Raw genomic sequence first — 12,573 nt, forward strand, 5'->3', positions numbered from 1 at the left:
CTTCATGGAAGTAATACTAATATATATATATATATATATATATATATATATATATATTCATCTTAATTAAGATCAAATTATACTCTTTTTTAATTCCATTTGTATTAAGATCACATAAAATATTTTTTTAATTCCATTTTAGTACTTTGTGTGGTTTTTCTATATTTATTTCACCTCATTGATGTCACAAAAAACTCAAATTTTACATGAGAAATACAAATAAATTCAATGCAATTGACATCAATATAATAGAAAGCATGTAAATATATATGTTTAATTAATCGGATAAATTTTTAAATAAACTATAAATGTGAGGTCGATGATTCATGTTTGAATAAGAGAAAGTCACACACGAATCTATAAATGAACAAAAATAGACATAACTTCAAATAAACTATTTTGTTGAGAAACAAATTATTTAAGCTAGAATGTACATAATCAATTATGAAACATAAAGAATTATCAAACTTAGTTCATTTATCTTACTTCTTTTTTTCACCGCCAACTACATATATAATTAAAGACTAATGATTTTATTTGACACCGTAATTGTCTTATTATCTTTGAGTTGGGCTAGCATACATAATCTTGAGTATTTTCCTCAATTCTAGTTTGTATAGACATTTCAAAATATTCAGTGTAAAGAATATCACAGAGAAAATTTACGATACAAATATTTCAAATCAAACACATAAATATTAAACAAAAAAAGAAGATAAAGATAAGGGCACTTATTCTCTAACAACAAGAATTAAGCTTAATGTTGTTTGTTAAGTTGATTGAATATATGCAATATTGGTTTAATTAGATATGCAATGTAGATCAAAAAATAAGAATTATTCAATTTTTTTATTCAATTTTTTTAAGTTGATGTAATTGGAGTTTGAGAGGATGGAGGTGAACTTGTGAAAATAAAAGAGAATGTGATGAGATTAAGGAAAGATCAAAAAAATCAATCACTAGTAAATGCATAAAATATTTGGAATTGAGTGAAGTTTATATTATGTTTGAAATCGAAAGAGGCATTTAACTATTTGAAAAAATGTAATATACACTATAAACAAAACAACAAATAATTATCGAAAAATTAATTTGGAGAAATATATTATTTTAGTTTTCATCAACAAACCCTTGGAGATTATTTTATTTTAATGTTGAGGATTTGCAGGACATTAATTATTATCTTCACGATACATTTGTCTCTCCTCTCTTTCTTTCTACTATTCTTCTTTGAAAACCTCCATCTATAAAACAAACTTATTTATTTGCTTCTTATTCGCCAAAATTCTTTGGTTATTCAATTTTCTATTTGACTTTTTTGTATATTTTAATTTTCTTCTAACTTATATCAACCATTTAATTAGTATAATGTAACAAAAAACTGTTGTTAGTTTTTACACGAAACCATATTTCCATTACTTTTTTTCTTTTCAAAATGGTATAACTCAATTCAACAAATAAAATTTAAGGTCTCTTATTTCAAACTTTCATGTATCCAATTATGGTGTGAATATGCTAAATATTGAAATAATTAAATTTGGAAAAATTAAATTAAAATTTTAATACTAAAAATAATAAAGACTTCACAAAATTTTATATTTATTAAATAATTTTCTCATATGTACATTTAATAAACATATTTTTTAATATAGTTTTGTAATATTTAAAATATGTACAAAGAAATTTCATTGTAAAAAGTTACCTGTGCATGGCACGGATTTTACACTAGTTAGACTCTTTTGAAAAAATTAGTTGATAACTGCAAACTTTTAATTTATAGTTATTAAGTTAATGCAAACCTATAATTTATAGTTATTAAGTTAATTAAAATGTTTGATAAAATTAACTTAAAAATATAAAATAACATTGGCAACATGTGAGGTTTAATGGCAGCATGATGATGCAAATAACATGGTTCTGAATATCGATGGCAGTGCTTTTACAAATTCAAGTAAAACTGACTTTAGAAGTTTGGTTAGGAACTATGAGGGCTTCTTCCAGTTTGTCTTCTATGAAAGTGTAGGTATTTCCAATGTGTTTCATGTTGAGATCAAAACTCTCTTGGCATTGAGCTCTTTTGGCAAACATGTTTCAGACAGCCATTATATTTTTCAAACTCCTTACATATTGTGTAGTTGATGACTATAAGTACAAATAGATTTCATCATTACGTCAATATTTTAGTGGCAATTTGAAATTTTTTATCAAAAAATTGAAACGTTGCCGCACGTATCTGTAGGAAACTAATGTGCAGACATTCAAGCAAATATGATAGCAAATGAGTTATATCATTAAGTGTATCTGTAGGTCCAATTAGAGTAATGGAAAGAAAATTAGTAGATAGTGGAGTTTATTATATAGGGTGGAGGATAAAATTATGGGATATTAAAAAAAATTCATTGAATGAGGGTCTATTTAATTTAGTTTTTAAAAAGAAAAAACTTGTTTGTATGTATAGTTTTGCAATATAATTTTTAAATCCATCATTCAATAGGTAACGAGATTCAAAAAATGATGAACAATTGTTCTGGTGGAGTTCAAATCGTGGTGATAACCGTGGTACTCGCCGCCGGTTGTCGTGGGACAAGTTATCTTTGACGAAAGAGATTGGAGGTAGGCTTTTCATGATATTTACGCATTCAATTTAGCTATGTTGGCAAAGCAAGGGTGAAGGCTTTTGAATAATCATGATTTATTGGTTGCGAAGCTTTTTTAAAGCTAAGTATTATCCTAATGGTAACTTCATGGATCCAAAGGTTGATAGTAATGTTAGTTTTACTTGAAGGAGGGCGTCAGATGAGCTATAAGGGATGATATCAGCTTAAATGTTTGGAACCAAAGTTGGATAAGTGATTTTCATGCTATTACTTTACAACCTCTATCAACATTTGATTTGATGGTAACGGACTCGTGGTTACCAAATAAGAAGGAGTGGGATGAAGACCTCGTGCGAAGTACTTTCTCAGCTATGTGTCGCGGCCTAAAATTTCGAGTGTTTCTCGAATTCAATGGAGTCGCCACCAAAATTTATTTTTAAATAGGGAAAATATTGAGAAACCCTTAAAAAAATAAAAATAAAAGAAAATGGTCTTTGAAACCAAATTTGAATTCGGGAGTCGATTATGCGTAGGGAAGGTATTAGCACCCTACGACATCCGTTAAAAACGGTTACCTATAGTTAATTGTGCAAGATTAATTTTAACTTAAGTATATTTATTTTTCTTTATTATTAAATATGAATAACAATTATTACTATTTTTAAAATATGATTTTAAAATAAATATGTACTTAACAAATAAAGGACAAAAGAAGAAATTTTTACTTATGTGCTTGACAAGAATGTGATCTTGCTCCTACGTATCTCCCAGTGCGATGGAGAAATCAAAGCTACGTAGTTCTTGGTTAAAAACAAACGGATGTGTTGAGTGTGTTTTAAAGAAAATTTATTTTGTGATAAAAAAATATTTTGACAAAATAGAAAAATAAAAGAGTTTGATTTGAAATAAATACTTTAAAATACGAGTTTTAAGACGATCAAGTTGTACGACTCGTGTCCTAAAACTCAAGGAATAAAGAAGATGTCACATCTAATTTAATCCTCTAAAAAAATATTTTATTATTCTCGATTTTAAAATTGAGTTTCAAAACCACCAAGTAGTACAACTTGTGTTTTAACACTCAGAGATAAAAAAAGTTACATCTAATAAATAGGTCGATTTTAGATTAGTTTATTAAAATAAATAAATGAATGAATAAATAAAGAGAATTTTAGAACTATCAAATTGTACTACTTGTGTCCTAACAACTCAAAGATTAAATATATGTCACCTTTAATTATTTTCTAAGAATTCTATTGATTAATTTATTTACCAAAATGAGTTGTAAAACTACCAAGCTGTCACAACTTGTCTCCTAACAACTCATAAAAATTAAAAGAAAGTCACATTCTTTTAATATTTGATTATATTTTAACCTTTTTTTTTTATGAGAATTAAAATTTGATGTTGCATAATAAATAAATTTAAATAATTATATAAAGTAAAATCAGTAATAATAAAAAATAAAAATAGTAGTGAAAGAAAATATATAAATTTGTAGTTTGATCTATTAAATAAACAAAAATATATTTTAATCAAATAATATAACCAAAATAATATACATGTGGGAGTTCATTTTAATACATCTTTTAGTTAAACAAGTGATAGAAATAAAATTCATTTTAATACTAAAAATACACAGCTCCACCAATTTTAATTAAATAATAAAAACAAAATTCATTTTATTGTTAAATAACACAAAAATAAAACTAAAAGAAAATTTATTAAAATATTTTATCGATGAAAGTAAAATAGGCTAACTAGTAGTTACATATATCCATTACTTAATTGTTAGTTACATCCATGAAACACAATGACTTATGGCATGAAATATCAGAATAAAGATACATACTCATTCCTAACTAAGATAACTACTAGCTAGGCTAATGTGTAGGAAAAAGAGTGTGGTCACGTCCATATGCTAAAAGCCTGAGAAACAGTAAGGATACAGCTTGCATCATGTTTTTAATAATAAAAAAAACAAATAAAAGCCAAATGAAAAAAGATTCTAAGCAAACTATATCAAACTTCAGACAGGAAGCATTGATAGCAGAAAAACAAGAGTTTTTATTTTTTTGAATCACTCAAACTCTAATTTCAAATTTTTCTTTCCAATATAAAGAAATTCGCAGTCTTAGTAACACATAGTTTGAAAAGAAAAGCAAACATGAAGGGAGAAAGTACCTGCCTTTCCGGATACCAGAGGCTACGGTGGGGATAGAAGCGGCGGTGCACGACGGTGTGCAGCTCGATTGAAACCTCAGAATGGTTTTCTTCTCTGTTTTATTTTTCTTTCGTTTTTTGTTTATCAATCTCCTTCTTTGGATGTGTGTTTTTTATCAGTATTAATCACAGATTTCTCTTTTTTTTTTTTTTTTGAATTTTGATAAGGTGTATTTATAGAGTTTTTTATCTGTTTAGTTGCTTTCTGGTCTGCATTGGTCCTTCTCTATCTATTTCCTGTTTGATGTTTTTTTTCCTTTGCTCATCATCTGCGTTTTTTCTACACCTCTGATGCATTCATGATTTTGATTTATTTGTTTTGATCTGTTCTGTTGCTGAGCTTTAAATTGTCTTTTAGTTTCTTTTTTTTAAACTCGAAAAGTTGTCTCTTTGTTCTGCACAATGTGTACCAAGACTGATTTAAAAAATTATGTTTTTATGTTTCTCAATTCAGTTAAAACAGGAACAGATGTACCAACAAGCATGGCTTGTGCATCAATGGCAGTCATCATCAACATGGCAGGGTTTGGCAGTGAACAAAGTCAACATAGCATGGCTTGATCTGATTTGATTTTTATTGTAATTTATTTTTGGCTTTATTCTTAGTTTGTAATTTGATTTGGTTTTAAAACTCTAATTAGATAAAAATGTAAATTTATGATACATAATAAAATTATTTATTGTAATTATTTTTATTTCCCTTTTTTTAAAAAACATATTTCCTTTTTTATATTTGTTTTCAAAATGGACAAAATTAGGGTACTACACTATGAACATGTACATATTGTTCATATGAAACCGTTGCTACGAATAATCAAACATGACTATGTCACATGATCAGGGGAGGAGCTTACTTATGAGAGGCGAGGCTATGACCACCCCAAAAAAGTTTCTTTGACAAAATTTTAAAAGATTGGATTCAAACGGTTACTTGTAATACATCTAAAAATTAGAAATACCACTATACCAAAATCAATGATATGAAAGTCTCCAATAAAACTTGTTAAGATCCGTCAGTGCACATGATGGCCAAATATGAAAGATATGTTTGTTGTTATATCTGCTGAATTAACTATGAACAACATCATAAATACCTCAAATTTGCATGTGGATGAGAATTCGCCTTTGGTGTGGAGTTTGAAATTACCTCCCGTTGTTAAGAATTTTATATGGAGGGGTCTTCAAAAATGTGTGCCTACGTGACATATGTCGTGAATGAAAGGTGTGCGGTGTCCTCAAAATTGTTTAAATTGTCATGTTACTATGGAAAAATCTTGGCACTTGTTTACTTCTTGCCCTTTTTGCTATTGATATTTGAAACATTTTTTTGGATATTATGGAGCCTTATATTATGGTTATTTTTTATTATGGTTAATCAATTATCCAAGCATAAGCGCAATATTTGGTGCACCATGTTATGGAGTATTTTGCAAAGTCGCAATGCCAAATTATGGAATGATGAGGATGAAAACCTGCACACAGTATGTATGGGCGCCGCCATGTCTCTACAGCAATGGCAGAGCGTTCAAGTCCGGCCAACAACGGTATAACAACATCTACAAACGACGAATTATGTTCGTTGGGTTCGACCTCCTGCGGATATGCTTAAATATAATATTGATGCGGCCTTTGTTAGTGATTGTATAGTAATTGATATGTGTGTTTGTAATGAAGTTAGAGAAGGAGAGACTATGGGATTTAGCATAGCTATTGCATGGATGAAGGAGTTAAATATTACTAATGTCATATTAGAACTCGACTAACAATTAGTAGTGGTCGGATTCAGTAAACCCAAATTGGATATATCATATTTTGGTTTTATAATTTTCGATTGTATTGTTGAGTGTTCATCTTTTTGTCAAAACTCGTTAGTTGAGTTTACAAGAAATATTGTATTCTAAATGACATTTTAAATTATATGATTTATGTTGTTTCCTTTAAAAAAAATTAATGAATACAATATGCCACCCTTTTAATTAAGATGTCATTTGGATATTAAAGATTTGTTTGTTTTGAGAGAAATATGATGGAACATGAAGTATTTTATTGTGTGAATTTAAAAATTTGTTGAAGTCTCACATTGGAAAGAAATATTTTTAGTAAATTCAAGTGGAAAGAAACATGTTTTTTAAAATTCAAGTCCCACATTGGAAATAATTATTTTTTGAAGTCCCACATTGAAAAATTCTAATATTTTGAGTAGTTATCAGCTCTGTAAATATTAAAGTCTCATATTGGATAGAAAACATATGTGAGTTTGTTTACATCATTATATAATGAGTTTCAAACTATTATGAAAAACACACTAAAGTTGGATTCATTTCTCAACTTTCTCTTATCTCTCGTTTCTATTATGCTCGCCTAATTTACGAGCCAATTCTTCCCTTTCTTTATGTCTCTTTGATATTTTAAAGCGGTTTGTACCATTGTCCCTTCGATTTTTGAGCGGTTGTTATACTGTAGTCTCTTTGGTTTTTAGAACGGTTGTTGTGTCATAGTCCCTTTGTTTTTTAGAGTGGTCATAGTACCAGTCGTAGTTATGAGTGGTCATAGTACCATATTGCGAGTGACTTTAATCGTCATATTGAGAGTAACTTTAACCGTCATATTGAGGGTGTAATTCTAGAACGACTTTCTACGGTGCAGTGGAACTCTAATCCAGTGAATCTGGGTTGTTTTATCTTGAGAACTTTGTGGTTGATAGTCTGTCTTGCACAATTTGAGCAGTGCCGCGAAATGTCTTAAAGAGAACGACATAGTCTACGACTCAACCCAGTAATATTTTCGGTGGCATAAATTGTGATTTTTAAATAGTTTTCTAAAACTCAAAAATAATAATTTTAAAACGTTTCTTTATGTCATGTCAACTGAAGAGATAACTGGATTTTGTTATGTCGCCTCTTATTTCAATAAACTGTTTCAATTTGAAGCAAACAGAAAAGGATAAGAAAGCTGAAGAATTAACTCATGAGGGAATAATGATAAGAATTTTATTCTTAATCGACTTGTTGATGATCTGTATAAGTATTACATTTCCAGCAATACTACTAGAGATGTTTGAGATGCTCTAAATAAGTATCTTTTGAGCTGCTACCCAGAATATTAGATGACTGATGACAAATCCGTGGAGGCACACTCCTGTAAAATTTAGAAGACAACTCATGAGATCATCTATTAAGGTACATCACTCATGACATATTTAAATTAAATGTTGAAATTTAATATGTCTCTTTATGTTTGAATGTTGAAATCAATAAAGTATATTTTTATGTTTGAATGTTGAAATCAATAAAATATCTTTTTTTGCTTACATGTTGTGTGATTTTAATTTTTGACATTCTATACTATGTGATGTGAACACATCTCATTTCAAAATTAAGTAACTTAGGTTTAATTCCAAAGTTATTGTTAAATGATTTTGAAAAATGTGATTTTTGTAGTTAAAATAACAAAGAGTTCACATAAATCTGCAGTTAGAGAATCTAAGTCTTTAGAGTTATTACACTCTAATATATGCGAAGACGTTAACAAGAAATGAAAAATAAATGTGAAACACTTAACATGTTAAGGATCTTTGTAACTGAAATTGAAAATCAATTTAGTAGAAAGATTAAAAGGTTCCAAGTATGATTCTAGTTTGTTTAATAATTTTTAAAAATTGTCTGGAATTATACAAGGAACAACTGTACCATAATCGCTTGAAGTGAATGGTAAAGTGGGAAAAAAAAAATAGCACTCTTATTGAACTAGTTGTTGCTAGTATGCTTAGTGTTGCATCTCATTGGTGTGCGAAAAATATATTGCTAATTTGCTATGTTTTGAATAGAATTCCTAAATCTAAAAACAAAACATCTTCTTATGAGATAGTGAAGAAAAGACAACCAAATTTGTCTTATTTTCAAACTTGGGGTTGTCTGGATTATGTCAGAATCCCCGATCTCAAGCGAATTAAACTCCCCAGTAGAGTCTATGAATGTGTATTCATTGGGTATGCAGTAAAAAACAAAACGTATAGGTTTTATGACCTAAATGCAAAAGTGATCATAAAGTCAAATGATGTTGACTTATATTAAAATAAATTCCCTTCAAATAGATAAATAGTGGGGATAGCGAATCAAGTCAAGTTCCTATAATTATAAGCAGCAAACAAGGCGAAACAAAAACTCAAAGAAGTATGAGAGTCAGAGTTGTTAAAATGTATGAACGCAAATATGCAGCCTATACTTTAGAAGAGGATCCTGCAAATCTTTAAGAAGCTTTGTCATATTTGGATGCAGATTTATTGCAAGAAGCAATAAACGATGAAATGGATTCTCTAGAGTCTAACATGACCTAACACCTAGTAGACTTGCTTCCCGGTTGCAAACAAATAGATTTTAAATGGATCTTGAAAAAGAAACTAAAATCCGATGGAGCTGTTGATAATTACAAGGTACGCCTTGTAGCCAAAGGTTTTAGACAAAGAGAAAATATAGATTTATTCGACACTTTTTCACCAGTCCCTAGAATAACATCCATTAGGTTGCTCATATCACTTACAGCTATTCATAACCTGGTGATACACCAAATGGATGTTAAAACAACCTATTTAAATAGTGACCTGGAAGAAGAAATTTATATAGAATAACCTGAAGGTTTTGTAATTCATGGACAAGAAGACAAGGTATGTAAGTGAGATAAGTCTTTGTATGGTAAATAAACTTCTAAGCAATGGCATGAAAAAATTGACAACTTGATTATAATGAATAAGTTTAAAGTGAAAATGAAAGTGATAAATGTATTTATTACAAATCTGAAAATGATATTTGCATTATCATATGTCTCTATGTAGACGACTTACTCATATTTGGTTCAAACATTCATGCTGTAAATAATGTGAAATCTTTGTTGAGTAAAACTTTGATATGAAAGACCTCAGAGAAGCAAATGTAATCCTTGGAATCAAGATTACTAGGTCAGAAAAGCGAATTTCTTTGGATCAATCTCTATATGTTGAAAAGATCCTAAAGAAATACAATTACTTTGACTGTAAACCTGCTTGCACACCATATGATCCAAGTGTGAAACTTTTCAAGAACATTGGTGAAAGTGTTAGACAAACTGAATATGCGAGCATCATTGGCAGCCTCAGGTATGTCACTGATTGTACTAGACCCGACATTGCCTACGCCGTGGGATTGTTATGCAGGATTACTAGTAGACCTTGTATGGAGCATTGACATGCTATTGAAATAGTCATGAGATACCTAAAAACGATCATGAGTCTCGGATTACATTATCAAAGGTTTCCTACAATCATTGAAGGATACGTTGATGTTGATTCGAACATTTTATCAGATGACTCCAAAGCAATCACTATATTTTAGTTAGCTAGTGGTGTTGTATCTTGGAAATCAAAGAACAGACGATATTGGCTCAATCCACTATGGAGTCTAAAATGATAGCACTGGCTACTACTAGTGAAGAAGCGAACTGGTTGAGATGCTTGCTAGTTGAGATCCCTTTATGGGAAAAATCGATGGCAAATGTGTTGATTCACCGCCATAGTACCGCAACTATTGCGAAGATTGAGAATAGTTATTACAATGATAAGAGACGAAAAATTCGTCGTAAGCATAACGCTGTTAAAGACTAAAAGATTTGTTATAGTGGATCATGTACGCACTAATGATAATTTTACAAATCCTTTGACGAAAGGATTAGTTAGAGAAAAAGTCATAAATACATCCAAAGTGATGGGACTATTGTTTATAGATCAATGAGTCACTTATGATGGTAACCCGACTTCAAAGACTATAGATCCCAAGAATTAGGTTCAATTGGTAATAACAAGTCATAGTGATAAGAGAGAAACATGCTACATTATATATGAGACAATCATGATTCCTGAAGCTATAAAAAGGATGAGATAATAGAAACTCTTAATGAGATTTATACTCTATGTGGTGGAGTACCTAGCTACAGGAGTACTCTTGATAGACTCACCTTTGTGAATGTGGAAGTGGGGCAGCTTCCTATGGAATTTTGAGGCAGAATTCCTACAGCGTTCACTATACTAGGATACACGTGCATGACCATTAATGCATAGACTTTTGAGAATACATCATATGAAAAGGTTATGTGTGAGTTTGATGTCAGAGATAGAGTTCAAGACTACGAGACACTCTTGTTGAATCTGAATCTTACTTAATATGTAAAGGTTCAAGTCAAGAGACACATTTGTTTATGCACGATCTTATAGAAGCGTTTCACGCTATTTGAGAAACATTTTTTTAAAAAAATTAAGTGGGGGATTGTTGGAACATAGAGTATGTTATTGTGTGAATTTAAAAATTTGTTGAAGTCCCACATTGGAAAGAAATATTTTTGGTAGATTCAATTGCAAAGAAACATGTTTTTTAAAATTCAAGTCCCATATTGGAAATAAATATTTTTTGAAGTCCCACATTGGAAAACTCTCATATTTTGAGTAGTTTTCAACTCTGTAAATATTAAAGTCCCAAATTGGATAAAAAACATATGTGAGTTTGCTTCCATCACTATATAATGAGTTTCAAACTAGTGAAAATCAAATCAAAGTTGGATGCATTTCTCAACTTTCTTTTTTCTCTCTTTTCAATTATGCTCGCCTAATTTACGAGCCACTTCTCCCTTTTCTTTTTGTCTCTCTGATATTTTAAAGAGGTTTTGTACCATTGTCCCTTCGGTTTTTATAGCGGTTGTTATGTCGTAGTCCCTTCAGTTTTTAGAGTAGTTGTTATGTTGTAGTCCTTTTTTTTTAGCGGTTGTTATGTCATAGTCCTTTCGTTTTTTTTAGCGGTTGTTATGTCGTCGTTATGAGTGGTCATAGTACCATATTGCGAGTGACTTTAATTGTCATATTGAGAGTGGCTTTAACTGCTATATTGAGGGTGTAATTCTAAAATGATTTTCTACGGTGCAGTGGAACTCCGACACAGTGAATCTGGACTGTGTTATCTTGGAGACTTTGTGGTTGATAGTCTACCTTGCACAATTTGGACAGTGTCGTGAAACGTCTTAAAGAGAGCGACATAGTTCGCAACTCAACCTAATATCTTCGGTGGCATAAATTGTGATTTTTAAATAGTTTTCTAAAACTAAAAAATAACAAAATATGATAAAGAGAAACAACTGAGAGAGAAATAGAAGAAAGTGGTACCATTTATGTTGATTGGTATAAAGAATTAGGGAAAAGAGAGATCTATGTGGTGGACCCTAACACCTTTTCTTTTCTTCCCCCATGTGCGAAAAGTCTTTGGAAATGCTTAATATATTTTTTCACTTTCCACCGAATACCCTTGTCTCTCTCATCTTCTTTCTGCCAGTATTGTTTAGCAATTTCTTTGTTGATTATCTCCTATATTTTTGTTCCACGTAAAATCGACGTTATTTGACATAATAACTCATCAGTTCATTTACTTAATTTTATATAACAGTCTGGATTTTTATATCTTTTTCTGAATTTTGTTTATTATTTAATTTTATGTGAGAATTTGATCATTTATGTCTTAAAATATCACTAATTTTTTTTTTAAAAATAAACTCAGAAAAATTCATCAAAATTTTCAAACAAAACCCATAAAATTAATTATCATCTTCAACATAATGCAAATTCATAAAATTCATAACTCAAATCTTCAAATAAACTCGTATTTCCTTTTTTTAATTGATTAATTTGATGTTGTTGGAGATGAAAATATGAGTTTATTTGAATGTTTAAGTTATGAATTTG

At 29.8% G+C, this 12,573-nt stretch overlaps 1 long non-coding RNA gene across 1 annotated transcript; it reads left to right on the top strand.

The window, feature by feature from the left end:
• Positions 1-4,415: 4,415 nt before the first annotated feature.
• On the top strand, positions 4,416-5,515 carry LOC113784936 (uncharacterized). Its single transcript, XR_003471087.2, has 2 exons — positions 4,416-4,865; positions 5,275-5,515. It is a non-coding gene; the product is annotated as an uncharacterized lncRNA (long non-coding RNA).
• The last annotated feature ends 7,058 nt before the right edge of the window (positions 5,516-12,573 follow it).

Source organism: Cicer arietinum, chromosome 4 (assembly GCF_000331145.2).
Source record: "Cicer arietinum cultivar CDC Frontier isolate Library 1 chromosome 4, Cicar.CDCFrontier_v2.0, whole genome shotgun sequence".
Taxonomy (NCBI): Eukaryota; Viridiplantae; Streptophyta; class Magnoliopsida; order Fabales; family Fabaceae; genus Cicer; species Cicer arietinum.